The following is a 14,160-nucleotide window of genomic DNA, read 5'->3' as shown; positions in this document are numbered from 1 at the left end:
TGAGTGTCCGTATGCGTTACTCTTTCCTCCTAGTTGTAGGACTTCCACTCAGCCAGCGTTCCTGTGGGTCTGGGTGATGTCCGTTCCGTCTTTTAGTTTCACTTTTGAAGTGGTTGTTCGAGGCAGCAAACTCCGGCGTTAACCTATGCCGCCATCTTGGTTCTCTCTACTCATTTACTTTTCAACTACAAAATACATTTTCATACTAATTTTAGCATGTTTAGTGTGCTTATTCTCTCCACACACACACACACACACACACACACACACAGTAGAATTTCAGAGAGTGGCATCGGCACCCTATTTTATAGGTGATAAAACTTAAACGAGAAAAAGTAAATGGATTGCCATGTCCCCACAGATAATTAGGGGCAGAGTTAGGAAAATAGTCTAAATCCCTTTTTAAAAAAACTATGTTTTTATTGATTTTTAGAGAGGATGGGGGAGAGATAGATAGAAATATCAATGAGAAAGAAACATCTATCGGCTGGCTGCCTCCTGCACACCCCCCACTGGGAATTGGGCCTGCAACCTGGGCATGTGCCTTGACCAGGAATCGAAGTGGCAGCTTCTTGGTTCATGGGTTGATGCTCAACCAGTGAGCCACATCGGTCTGGCTAAGCTAAGTCTTGTCTCAAACTCCTCTCTTGTCTCAAACTCCAGTGCTAATCTCTCTAGCTTCATTTTTTATAATCCTGGAAACTGAACTTCTCCGTCGTTCTGCCGTCTACATCATTCCTCCCACACACACGCACTTAATGCTATAATAGGGCTACAGTGCCTTCTCTACATTCCTCCCCGGGGGAACGGAGCCCTCAAAGGCAAGGCTCTCATCCCTGATCTTCTCTAGGAAGGTTTGCGGTCAAGTGAGAGCTCAGACATGACTCGTTAAGCTTGTTCCTCATTGCAAGCTCTAAGAAAAACCTGCCAAAAATCACATTAGTGAGTCACAGGGACCTCCAAACTGCTCTAAGTGGAGGAGCCAGTGAAGCTGCACGAGTAACATTCGGGCTGAAATCGCCGCGTTGTGATGCTATTCCAGACACGCGTTTGCTTTGAACATGCTTCTAAAGTGTATCCAGGCTTAGGCATCAGAAAGGAAAGTGCAGATTGAACACCAAAAGAGCACTTTAAATGGGCACCTTTTTCTGTGGGGAATTAAAATGCAGAGGTTATCAGAGGCTGATGGCACTAGCTCCATTGTGAATATCAAGCATGTCAAACTCATGGCCTGTGGGCTGCATGCCTCATTTATTTGGCCCATGTTAGCCTTTGAGTTTGACATGCTTGGTGTACACACCTTCACAAGGACCTGGGTTCTCTGTATGCCCATGGCCAATCCAGGTTGCTGTTACAGTGCCTTTCAAGTGAGCACCCCCTGCCCGGTACCACTTGGCAAAAAACAAATGTTCTATTGAGATTTTAAAACATTGAAACTGAGAAAGCTGCACAGGGAACCCCAGCACAACAGACGGCTGCTGGCCATGGTCTGGCTGCCGAAGCTCCATCAGTAAGAACAAACCCTCTTGAAGGTGCTCCTGTCTGCTGGCCCCACTTGAGCTATGACTGCCAGGGCCAGCATCCCTGGGAAATTGCCCTGTAAAATGAGCAGCTCCTTTTCAACAGCAGAGTCCCAGCTGCTCCCCACCTCCGAGGCTGCTGTCGGGCATGACAGAGTGGCCAGCTGGGCCTGGCTCACCTCTCTCCCTGCTGAAGGCCTATTAGGAGTCCGAGCTGGGAGGCACAGGTGGGCAGAAGCAGTGTGGCAGCCCCAGGTGGCACACCTGCCCTCCTACCTGCCCCGTCTTCTCCAGCTTTGGGTTGAGGAGGTGGGAGAGTTGAGGGTGGGGTGTCCTTTGCAAGCGGATCAGTCTCCCCTCCTCTTCCTGGGCAGCATCGTGCACCTTCACCCACCTTAAAGCCCTGCCTGGAAACAGGACACTGAGGCCAGCCCTTCCCCTAGGAGCCAGAAGGGCCCTATCTGGCCCAGAGCCAGGCTCTGAAGAATCCGCACCGGGCAGAGAGAGGTGGTGGGTGGGGCAGGGAGCCTAGTGTTACACATTCAAAGCCTAATTTCGGATCAGAGTCATATTGTAGCCAAGCCTGAAAGATCACCAGATCACCGAGGCCCCCAGATGAACCCACAGCTCTGAGGCGGGGCCTGGGCGCGTCCTCATCTCTCTTGCCCACATGCTGCTGTCCATGGGGAGGTTATGTTAGGCTTGTTTGGATTTTCACTGGTATTTTTTTAAAAGCCACATCAGTTGGCTTTTTGCCTCCTGCTAGCTGAGGGACAGTGCATGTTTCCTACCCTGATATCTCTGTTCATGTTCGCAAACTGCCCCAGCTGAGACGCCAACCGGAAGCCTGGGCTCCTCGTGCTGCTGCCTCCCTGCGTTAGGCCTGGGACTGCCATCCTGCTGGAGGTCGCCCCAGCACAGACAGCAGCCAGCAGTGCCAGGGCAGCTGCAGGTGGCAGCTTCCTGTTAACAATAAAAGCGACTCTCAGGGAAGAGCGAGGAGACCAGGCAGGCACTGGCCTCTGGGAGCCACAGGAGAGAAAGGCTGCTCCCTTTGCTTCCAAGGGTGTGGGCAATTCCTTCGGAGAATTTGCTGCTGCCAAGAGCCGGCTGTCGCTTCCCTGGAACTCGGGGCATCAGGAAGCTTGTTTGCAGAGCTGGCCAGCCAGCAGCCAGAGCAGCTGGTTATAATTATGCGTTGCAGCTTCAGAGGAAGTTGCTGGCTGCTGAGCGTGTGCTGGGCCTGGCTGCACACTGGCTGCTGGGCTTAAGGGAACAATGGAGATAGAAACCAGTGGCAGCGCCGAAGGGGAGGAGCAGGATGAGGGTGAAGACAGGCAGAAAGAAAGGGCGCGAGCTGCTCCCAGCGCCGAATGCGGAGAAGCCCGCCAAGGAGATCCCTGCTCTTGTTCCCAGACTGAGGAACAAAGTCTGTGGCCCCCTGTGAGCAGCCTCCTGACTTCGTTTTAAAAGCGGTACCTGCTGAATGCTGTATTTAGAGAAGTGTGCCTGGCTGACAGACTCAATAGCACTTCTCAGCCTGTTTAATCTAAATTGATGCCTCACTGCAGCAGCTGGCTACGGGGAAAAACAAAAGAAGTCGTGATGAAAAGGCAAATCGCTCCTGCCTGGAAAGAACTGCTGCCAGGGCTGCAGCTCAGCATTTCAGGGCCCTGCTAAACGCTGGGAGGGAAAGACAGACAGCTCTGCAGACGTGAAATGTGGTAAACTAACAAGTTGTTGTGTGGTTTTTTTTTCTGGATGGAGAAAAAACTTATTAGTGTCTGGTTCCTTATACTCTCCTAGATGCCTTCAGTGTTTCCTAATTCGAACACAGCCGGAAAATGAACGTAGTAGGGGTGGGACATGGGGTCGGGGCCGTCTTCCCCACTTTGCTATTTGGGACCCCAGCGCTGATGCCATCCGGATCTTCTCTTCAGCTATAGGGGTGGTCACATCTACGTTGTCCCTCTATCAGCAGGTCACCTGCAGTATCTACAAGGCTTGGCGTCCCCAGCAAAGTATTCAGAATCCCACGGTTTTCCCAGCTCAGGAAACAATTTCAAGGCCCTGAATCAGACAAGTGGACAGGCCTGAGATTCCGGTGGCCTTTCCATGACCCCTCTCCACTTGTACAACTCCTGATTTATGTTGCTTTCAAAGTGGGGGGGGGGGTTGGCTTACCTGGTACTGGGCACCCTTGATGTAGAGAACTGACAGCCACACACAATGACACATGACTGGCTTGGCTCATAAATGAGGAGGCAATTTCATTACCTTTCCCCCTTGCCCACTGCCTAGCACAAGATGTCTTGAAATGCTATCAATCAGTAGGCGTGAATGCGGAGACGTGCCAGCTTGTACGTGGCATGGCAGCCTCGTTCCCTAATGATTAATGAAAATAAATGATGACACCATTCTCTTTAGGAACTGATGGCTAGGATCTCCTCATTACCTGGGTGCAGAGATTATGGCGACAGGCCGAAAGGATTTTTCCAGGAGGGTCCAAGTAGGCAATAATTTTCTTCATCGTTCTTTTTCCTCCACCTGAGGTCTTACAGTTTTCTAAACACTAAACACACACACACACACACACACACACACACATATATACACACACACACTTAATTCCTATAGCTCTGCTGTTCAACACAGTAGTCACTTAAGACAATTTAAATGAATTAAAAATTGATAATTTGGTACTTCAGTCATTCTTGATCCGTGTCACCTGCTCAGCGGCCACGTGTGGCTCGGTGCTGCCACGTTGGCCGGCACCGCATTACAAAAGGTTTCCGCTGTTGCAGAAAGTGCTGCCGCACAGCCTGTCCTAGAGCCTCTGCCTGCTGTTGTGGCTCAGGCTCCTGCTCCTTTCCGAAGGAATCCTCTACCAGAAATTCTGAGGAAGGTGGAACCCATTTTTCCTTGCCTGCAGCTTGGAACTGATGAGCTCCCTCAGGGCTCCTGAGGGAGAGCTCCCGAGTCTGTGAGCAGGACCTTTCGCGTAACCAGGTGTGGCCTCCCAGGCACTGAAAGGACACGGAGGCAGCAGGAGTGGCTCAGGCAGTCTGACTGCCCCCCCACCACCACCACCTCGTCCTTCCGGTACTTCTCCTGGACAGTTCTGAGTCATAGCCAGGAGGAGCTATTAGGAGGCCAAGGGGTGGTTCAAGGTAGATACCAGGGCGTCTCTGTAAAAATTTGCACAGGAAACAGCGTGATCGCTGCTGTAGAACTACCCGGTGTGCTGCTCCGCTCTAGGAATTTCTGCCACCAGGCTTGGCAGGTGGGTGGAGATGCACCGCGCAAGGAGGCCTGATGCAGCTGGTGGGCCTTCATAGCATCCCCGGGGAGAGGTCATACCCACTACCTGGAACCAGCCGCTCAGGTCCCTTGTGTGTGTCGTGGTGGGGGCAGGGATCAGGCCACACAAAACTTACACAAATAAACCCAAAGCTATGCTGAAAGCACTGGCTCCCTACTGACTGCAACCAGAGGAGACAAAAGATAGGGTATTTAACACTTTTACTTAAAAAAAAATTGCACCCAAACGTTTACTGACTGTTTAATTTTGTAGTTTAAAGTACAACCTAGTTGGCATATGGTATATATGTTGAATATTTTAAAAATTGTCATTTTAAGCTCCTTTTGGCAAAATTTCCAAATGTGCTTTCTTCTCATCTCTCAGAGGAATGATAAGCTATAAAGCTTATTAGCAAGTTGGACAACCCGAATACAAACTGTATCCTGAGCCTCCCACACTTTAATTTAAGATGAAAGTGTCCACGGTGCAGGCCCTGTGACCACGGCATGATTCACAAAGTCTCATGGTCTTGTATTCGGCTCCATTGTGGTGAGGGTATTGGTGCTAACAGCACATTCCTGGAAGCAGATAAACAGGATATTACCCAAGTCGCTCTCTTAGTCCAAGCTACTTCATCACAAAGCAGCCGTTGTGTGTTACAGCCACCAACCTGAGCTATTGACTGGCCTGATTACTCCCTCCCCCCCTTTTTTTAAAGGAATAAATGTGGGCCTGGCCTTGTTTGAAAGTGAAATCACGCTGAAACAGGGAGGGAGAGAAGGAAAGGGACAGGCTCATCAAGTCCAGCTTGGAGAGTTTCAAGGGTAAGAGTTAGAAACCTTCTAGACTAAGAGATCCAGCCCTCTTCTTTCTGACCCCTGTGGGGAGCGTGGAGTTGGACGGGGCTGGGGGGCTGGAGGGTTGTTGAATGTTCTCTGGGGAGCATTTCAGAAAATTAAGTGGGGCTGCTCTCCGCATCAGTGAGGTGGGAAGGCAGTGTGACAAAGCACAAAGCAGCCAAACAAGATCCAATAAAACCTGGTCACTTTCCAACCTTTCTCCCCAGGCCTTGGGCTGCAGACCCTGCCTTCAAGGGCAGCTGTTCCAGCCCCAAGCAGCACCTCCAGTAGGAGGGTTTGGCCCCGTTCAGAGTCACTAAGTCTCCTGTGGCAGCTGAAGGGCACAGGTCCTCCAGCTACAGCGATCAGTTAGCTTCTCGAATTGGGGGTGTCCTCATTTAAGCAGGGAATAGGGCAAGTGGGGAGCAGGGATGCAAGGGGTGTCATTCAGCCCATGCCTGGCTGAGGCAGGCTCACTGTTTCACCAGCTCCAGAAAGGCCAAATGGTACCCTGATCCTTGATGAACAAATCCTCTGAAAATGAAGCTCCTTCCTAATGAAGCTGGCTGTTTGCTTTTCCTTTAAGTCGTCATAAATCATATGCAGCAACGTTGGCATGAGTCATATGGCTCGTCAGCAAAGCGCCTGCTAAGCCACACAGCTGCACGGGACAAAAATACCTCTGTGAATAGAGCATGTTTGTCCTGCAAGGTTTATGGTATAAATAAGAAATCAGCAGAAACGTAGGGGTTCCCCAGCCTCTTGTTCTGAGTCTCATAACCCCTTAGCTGCCTCCTCTATCCCTTCAGCTGCCCTGTGTCCACCTGCCTCCCTGCTTCCTTGTCTTTGTCAAGAAAGAAAAGGATCTGATCAAGGTTATTTTCATGTTCTGATTGTCCGACTCATTGGTGAGTGACAGTCTAAGTCAGTGATGGCGAACCTTTTGAGCTTGGCGTGTCAGCATTTTGAAAAACCCTAACTTAACTCTGGTGCCATGTCACCAGAAATTTTTTGATATTTGCAACCATAGTAAAACAAAGATTTATATTTTTGATATTTATTTTATATATTTAAATGCCATTTAACAAAGAAAAATCAACCAAAAAAATGAGTTCGCATGTCATAGGTTCGCCATCACTCGTCTAAGTGGTAATCTGTGTAGAACCTCAGCTAGGTAAAGATATTCGGTCTTCCTCTTCCAACGGAACAATGAAAGACACTCCTTTGTAAAAGGACTTGTGTATGGATGGGGTGATATGGAGCCCAATGAAACATGTCCATGTGGCCCAACCGTGAACTTGCCCTTGGTGGGTCCAGGGGTGTTTGGGGATTCAGAAGTGCTGTCCCTCCTCTCTGGATAGTCTGTGTCCTCACAGAGACATGTCTGGGCCAGGCTCAGCCCCAGCTCCTCAAGGCCTCTCCTGGGGCTGTTGGGGCCACCAAATCAGGCCAAGTCCATTCTGCTACAGGCCAGGCCACATGCCGGCTTCTCCTCAAACTTTTCCCCACTTCTCGGGGAATCACAAAGCACCTCGGAGAGACCCATTCCCTCTTAACTACCCCCTCTATCAGAACTTCCAGAATCTTGTTTTTTTGTTGGCCTACTTTTATTATTTTGGTTAATATTTAATAATTTCACGCTGTACCCACGTCTTCTCTGTCCTCCGTGCATGGGCCCATATGATTTGTTATTGCTTCATTGGCTAATGAAGTTTCTGACACTGACGTGTGCTGTTGGAATGCATTTGCCTCACTAATGGAGGTGCCACTGTATATGTGGGTCACTTAATATCTGTTACGTGGCATATCTCATTTACCTTCAGATTAGGGTAGCATTTAATATGTATTTAGGGCTTTGGTTTTAAGAGATGTATTTTTTTAATTAAATACATATTTTGAGTCCTGACATGTGACATGTTTTGCTTATATATAAAATGTTTATATAATTTGCCTACGTTCAGTGAAGTATAAAATACACTAATGAATGATAGTAAATCACTCTATACATAAAAACCTCTATTGATTTGTGGCTGGACTAGAAAGAGCTTAAGACTTTTCTAACATTCCAAGTCCTGTTGCTTTTGGATTTACTTCTCCCAGTACACAGGAGAAATCCCTGCCTGCACCGATACTTTAGAACAGGATTCCAGCCACATTGCTGCTCGGAGGCACGGAAAACAAGGAGAAAACTAGGCGATGAGACATTTTCAGTGATCATCTTTTCTCTTTGAGCTCTCCATTGACTTCCTTAGAGAAGTCCTCACCTGATGATAAGAATGAACTTCAGTGTCAAAAGGAAGTGGATTTGAATGTGTTAGCTCATGACCTTGAATAGTTGCTCAACCTTTCTAAGCCTCATTCTTTTCATCTTTAAAAAGTGGATGATAATAGGTAATTCCTGAGTTGGTTATAAAATGAAAAGTACTCAGCCTGATCTCTACCTGTAACAGTATTCAATAAATGCCAGTTCTCTTCCTCTTCCTATATTAACATGGGTAACTGTATCAGATAAAACCATATTTAGAAGACAATATGAGGAAGTATTTTTATCCTACCCCCATCATCGTATAAGGTAATTAAGTAAATTGTCTACTAGAATGTGCGCCTAGAAAGTTACCTTGGTCTCACATTGAGGATGTCAAAGCACCAAGCCACTGCCCCAAGGCTCTTGTGTGCTCATCAGCACAGTGTTACGTGGAATTAGTCCTGTAGGGCAGTGAGCAATAGGAGTCCCAGCCAGGCTCCAGGCTGGAGGAGAACCCTGTGAGGCATGTACCTACCTGCCATCACCAGCTCCTTTCTGGAGGATGTTCTGAAGGCCATGGAGCGTAGCCTGCCACCCACCCACACATCCATCAAATTTCTGTTAAAGTACCACTGTTAAAATTTCATTCCTTTTGTTTCAGAGTTAACAGTGACACACAATTTAAATTAACTTTTTTAAATTTTTATTATTTTTTAAAATATATTTTATTTATTTTTTACAGAGAGGGAGAGGGATAGAGCGCTAGAAACATCGATGAGAGAGAAACATCGATCAGCCGCCTCCTGCACACCCCCTACTGGAGATGTGCCCGCAACAAAGGTACATGCCCTTGACTGGAATCGAACCTGGGACCCTTCAGTCCCCAGACCGATGATCTATCCACTGAGCCAAACCGGTTAGGGCTAAATTAACTTTTTTAAAGGAGTGGAAATATATTGGCTTATATAATTTGGAAATTTAAGAAGGTGACACTGACTTCAAGTACACCTGGAGCACATGTCCAACCACTAAACCAATCACTCTGGCTGGGACATGCAAAAATTTCATTGGTTAGACTTGGGTGGCCAGCCTACTCTCAGAGCAAGGGGTAGAGATGGTTCTACCTGAACTACATGGACAAAGAGTAAGTTTGGGGGGCTTGCAAAATAAAGAGATTGGTTTCTTGGCAGACAAATGCAATAGATGTCTGCAGGAAGCTACTATAGCATAGCACGTATTGTGGGAGTGTTAACACGTGAATCTAGGTTGTCAGCTGGTATATCAGTCAGGGTCTAATCAGGAGATAGAAGCCATTCCAGTTATTTTAACAGAGATAATTTAAAATAAAGAATTCATGACAAGTATAAAGTTGTTAGCTAGGTAACTAAAAGTGTAAAAAGAGGATATCAATATGATTCCAGGGCTGAGGTGAGAAGGGAAGAGGATGGAATTATCAAAATCTACAAGCTTGGAGGAGATGCCCTATGGAGCTAAAACTCAGACCAGTGGGTGGGGGTGATGCTCGGCTGGTGCTGGGAGCTGGGGGTGCACATCATGGCTGGTTCTGCAGGAATTGGGCAGACTACATATTGGATCCACTCACTACTGTGGGAAAGAACTGCTTCTGCCGAATACTCTTAGCCATGGCAAACAGACCTCAAACCAGTAGGAGCCACCAGGAAGGAGTTAGTCCCTTTTCCTCCTCTAGACTTGCAGGCTCCCTCAAGGATTAGCCCACCAATTCCAGAACCTAACCTGGGGCTGCTGGCAAAGGAGAAACTTGGTTTGCAGAGCCTCAGCTCCCGCATTGTAAAGCCAAGGGTGAGTGTGGAGCTGAGAGATAATAACTTTATGACAAGGAGGTAATCGCACTTTCGCATGCATTGATTGCTCCCTTAAAGGCTGGCAGAAAATAAGTGTACTAGAGACTTGGAAGTTTGGATGGCTTTGAACAATGCATGGGGGTCTGATCATGAGTCTCTCCTACCTTCAAAGTTCCTTATTCCTGGAGCAGAGCAGACCTGATATCAAAGGGGCTATGCTAGGCGTGACCATACAATAAAAGGGTTGGCATCCACAGGAAAGCACTTCATTCCCTTGAGTTACTCTTTCAGGCATCCATGCTGCAAGCAGTCAAGCTTTCCCTTTGCCAGCCAAGCTGTCGGTAGTCAATGGCTCGGTAATTATGGAGCCCTGTTGATCAAAGTTCAGCTGAAACTTTCCCAATGACTAAGCATAAACAACCTTGCCAGAGGAAGGAGCCAGTGTGTTTACACAGAATGTTTGACCTTTTCCTAACGAAAGGTTCTTCTCTTGGTCAAAATTTCTCAATAACTCTGTCACTTAGGATTAGCTCTTGAAGTCCTGAAGTTTTAGACACATTGAATTTCTCTGGTTATTCTTACCATAGTAGTATGAACCCTTTGATCAAAGCAGGTTGTGTATTTGTGTGTGTGTGTGTGTGTGTGTGTGTGTGTGTGTGTGTGTGTACATGCTTTATAAAGCCAGGTGGAAAACACATATTCTATGTAAGCAATAAATGTCAGAACATCAAGTACAATTTGATGAACTTTAGTAGAACAGCTATTAAGCAATATAGTCTTTCCTTTTGCTGCAACAAATTGTGAAGGCTCAACTTTTCAAAGGAGAAAAGCTGAACATGAAAAGCACTACTGAACCATGAATCCAGTTTTGTTTTATTGTTAGCAAAAGGCTGTCATCTAAATTGTATTTCTATTAAAAAAAAATAAATGAGTAATAAATAACAATTGTTCCAAATAAGAATAAACTTTCCAGGAAAAAAAAATTATAGACATACAAATCTGTCATCAGAAGTGACTTTGAGCATGATAAAAATTATAAAAACACTCCATTTTGTTTTAACTAAGTGCATTATAGTTTTCAAATCTGTCTTCCCACTCAGTCCTCCCAGGACCTGTGTGAGGTAGGTAAGATTTATCATTCAACTTTACAAATTCGAAAAACAGAACAACTGAAGCTCAGAGAGGTTTAAGCAGTCTGTGGAAGTTGTAGATGGTAGAACAGAAATCAGGTTTTCTGAATCCTACGTGGATCCTCATGGCATTGCCGCTTCTTAACTCTATAGTCAAGTTTCAAAAAATGACAAAAGTAAAGGATCATAGCCTGCTATTTCCTGCATATATAAAGTGGTAAGATCTACCCTTTTATCTGGTGCATCGAAAATGTAACTTATAAGGGGGAAGCAAGATTTGAGAATAATAATAACAGCTAATGTTTATTGATTGTTACTACTACTCTCTTCCTTATTCAGCCCCTAAAACTACTCGTGAGGTATATATTTCCTGTAGTCTCATTTTCCAGATAAATAAACAGAGGCTCAGGGAACTTTCCAAAGTCTCGTAACCAGTAAGTTGTAGAGGAAGGATCAAGTCGATGTTTGTCTAATTCAAACCCCACGCTCCTCCCTGCTCCTCCGCGCAGCCTCGGCCCTGGCAGGACTGCCTGTTATAAGTGCTGATTCATCCCACTCTCCCAGACCTGCCTGAACGCAGAGGATCTAAATAAAGACGACGCAGCCACAGCCTAGCACACTGCAAATATATCCTCACCTGGGAAAGACACGAACGTCAGCTTTTACTTGCCACACAATCTTGGTTAAGACCCTCCTTCACATTCTTCCTCAGTGACTAGGGAGTGACAATATCAGGGTCATCTTAATGGCCACCGACCTCTCACCTCCATTGGAGCTTGCCCTCCCAAAGGATGAGCCATTGTCCCGAAATGTGGGCTTTTCCACCTTTGTTTAATACCTTAGAATGAGAGATGTCAGGTAAATTCCAGTTATTACCTAATTAACTGGAGTGGATAATATTCTCAAACTGCAGGCCTCAAGGCAGGAACCAAACTCCAATGCTGGCCTATGTAGTGGTGTGTTGGGTTTCTAAAAAAATCATGCACTACACAACCCATTTCCAAACAAATAGTTCAGTCCTTCTTAGTAGCTTTGTGTCATCTTCAAAACATCCCAGTGGCATTAATCCATATTATGGACTTGAAACTTCCTTTTTTTCAGCTTAAAGTCTAACTTATTTTCAAATTATAAAACTCAAAAGTGCCTGAAACCACAAAACTTTTTTTCTTTTTTTTTGGCACTCATAGCTGAAAAAGGGCTGAAGTTTTCCCCCAAGATTTTTTATAAGGAATTTGCTCTTAGGCTGATGCTTGTTAACTGGAGTTCTTTTTTCTGACCAACTTTTAATTTCCTGAAAAGTGGGGATTATGACATGGAGAAGGCACTAACAAATCCTAATCTGGGCTAATGAGCTGCATAGGTAAGCGAGTGGCAGGTCACTACCAGAAGATAATAGTGCCCGCGGATTTTCTTCCCCTCCCAATTAAGCATCGAAGTGATTATCTGCATGTACAGCAGTATTCCTGTAGTCACTGTGCTAGACTAACGGTCTGAATTTATTTTCTGTAATATTCTTTTTAATAACAATGTCTATTAAAGACATCTGTTGGAAGTCTGTAATGCTTATTTCGTGAATAGACAGCATAAGAGTGTGCTTTAAGAATTCTGTTTTTAGTTTAATGTTATGGGCTGTTAAGGAGAAGGTTTATGGGTGTAACATTATTAGTTGGAATTTGACTCAAATTGAAGTCAGGCCCAAGAATTTACTTATCCATAATATTATGAAGGGCTTTTTGAAAACATTAAAAAGTTTAACTAAACAAGAATATTAGTTGAATGTAATGTTTTACCTGCAGTTCTCCAGGCCACTCAAAGCACTTCATAATCACCAGATTTCAAATTCACATGTTAGCCCGTCTCTCATTCTACAAGACTTTGTGAAAGTCAGAGATTTATTACATCAGGTCAACATTTTAACTCTGAGAGAAAAAGAGAGAGATTTGCTGAATTATCTGAGTAGAGATGAAAAAAAAAATCCCATATGTCACACACCCTTTGTTAGGATGTGAGGTGCCAGCTGAGCCATGGGGATGATGGCGGAACAGCAAGGCTCAAGGTCCCCAGCCCAGGCTCGGCCTGGACAGAAGCCACCACACTAACACCATTGCCAAAGTAGAAATCACCCTAGCCATTGGCTGGGCTTAGCATCCCTGCAATTTCATTTGAAAACCTGAATGATCAAGATGGAAAGAAAGCAATGAAACATACCAAATTTTTCCTCGTGCAGTTTGAGGAGCCCCTCATTCTCCATGTCTGTGGCCTTGACATTTCTTTTGGCATCGCTATGAGTAACATGAAGGGTAATTCACCACTGTCAGGGAATTTGGCTGTTTCATCACCTACATAAGAGACCTGCATAACTCCATGGTGATTGCCGTCTGGATGAATTATGTGGCTCCTTCATGCACTTTGTGATTGAACAGTGGTAACTCAGATAATGCATTACCCGGGGCCCCTCTCTGAGAGGAATCTGCTACTGTTTCTTGCGGAGCAGTGAAAGAAAGACCGCATGGAGACATTTAAAGTCACATCACCATGCCGATCCCAACTATTACAATCGGTAAGAAGTAATTGCTAGACCAGATGTATTTGCAATGATATATGCACCTCTGTGTTCATTGCAGTATTATTCGCTGTGGCCAAGACATGGAGACAACTAAAGTGTCCTTTGATTGAGGATTGGATGAAGAAGATATGATATATATATATATATACACACACACACACACACAATGGAATACTACTCAGCCATAAGAAATGACGTTTGCCGTAAGTACTGCCATTTGCAACAACATGGATGGACCTTAAACATATGATGCTAAGTGAAATAAAGTCAATCAGAAAAAGCTAAGAACCATATGATTTCACTCAGATGTGGGATATTAAACTGAAACTTGTGAACACAAATAGCAGTGTGGTGGTTGCCCGAGGGGAGGGAGGGAAGGACGCCTAATGGATGGCGACGGAAGATGATTTGACTTTGGGTGGTGGGCACACAGTGTAATATACAGATCTTGTATCATAGAAATGTACACTTGAAACCTATATGATCCCATTAACCAATGTCACCCCAATAAATTTAATAAAGCAAATAAATGCAACAAAGCTAAATCTCACAATTCTTTCAGCTGCTTAGAGCTGGTGCTAATTGGTCATGAAGTTCTTAGAAAAGAGTAGATGAAGCCATGCCCAAAATGTGGCATTCATACCTGGCAGAGGGAATTCCCTGGCTTTGCCATCCATCACCCCTCCATCCATCCATCCAACGTATCGTTGCATGCCCACTCGACGTGGGCTAAGCT

This window comes from Myotis davidii, unplaced genomic scaffold (genome assembly GCF_000327345.1).
Source record: "Myotis davidii unplaced genomic scaffold, ASM32734v1 scaffold436, whole genome shotgun sequence".
Taxonomy (NCBI): Eukaryota; Metazoa; Chordata; class Mammalia; order Chiroptera; family Vespertilionidae; genus Myotis; species Myotis davidii.
Note: the sequence above shows the minus strand (reverse complement) of the source record.